Below are 929 nucleotides of genomic sequence, written 5' to 3'. Positions count from 1 at the left end.
GATAGAGAGATAGATAGAGAGATAGATAGAGAGATAGAACCCTCCTCCACTACTTCCTAACCCTTTTCCAGGAGTCCCCAGAGTCCCCAGATTACCTAGTCTCACCTCTGGTTTATCAGAAGACGTGTCAGCAGAGTGAAAACTGGTTGGTTACATTACTGTGAAAAAGAACTAACTAACTAACTAACTTGTATAGTTTACATATTAAAACTATGTTTGAGTAACAGGAGCTTATAGAGTTTCTCTTTGTTCAATGGTTCATTCTAATACACCTTGTTCTGATATCATCATTCAGATGGACTCAATCTATTTAATCTGCATATGAGGAAATGTGGGGTATGATTACATTACCTCCACCTCCTTTAACTACATTAACTCCACCTCCATTACCTCCACCTCCTTTAACTACATTACCTCCACCTCCTTTAACTACATTAACTCCACCTCTATTACCTCCACCTCCTTTAACTACATTACCTCCACCTCCTTTAACTACATTAACTCCACCTCCATTACCTCCACCTCCTTTAACTACATTACCTCCACCTCCTTTAACTACATTACCTCCACCTCCTTTAACTACATTAACTCCACCTCCTTTAACTACATTAACTCCACCTCCATTACCTCCACCTCCTTTAACTACATTACCTCCACCTCCTTTAACTACATTACCTCCACCTCCTTTAACTACATTAACTCCACCTCCATTACCTCCACCTCCTTTAACTACATTACCTCCACCTCCTTTAACTACATTAACTCCACCTCCTTTAACTACATTACTCCACCTCCATTACCTCCACCTCCTTTAACTACATTAAAGGAGGTGGAGGTAATGTAGTTAATGTACATTACCTACATCTCCTTTAACTACTTTACCTCCACCTCCATTAACTACATTAACTCCACCTCCATTACCTCCACCT

This window comes from Lipophrys pholis, assembly GCF_963383615.2.
Source record: "Lipophrys pholis genome assembly, contig: SCAFFOLD_28, whole genome shotgun sequence".
In the NCBI taxonomy this organism is placed as follows: domain Eukaryota; kingdom Metazoa; phylum Chordata; class Actinopteri; order Blenniiformes; family Blenniidae; genus Lipophrys; species Lipophrys pholis.
This window is presented reverse-complemented; position numbering follows the sequence as displayed.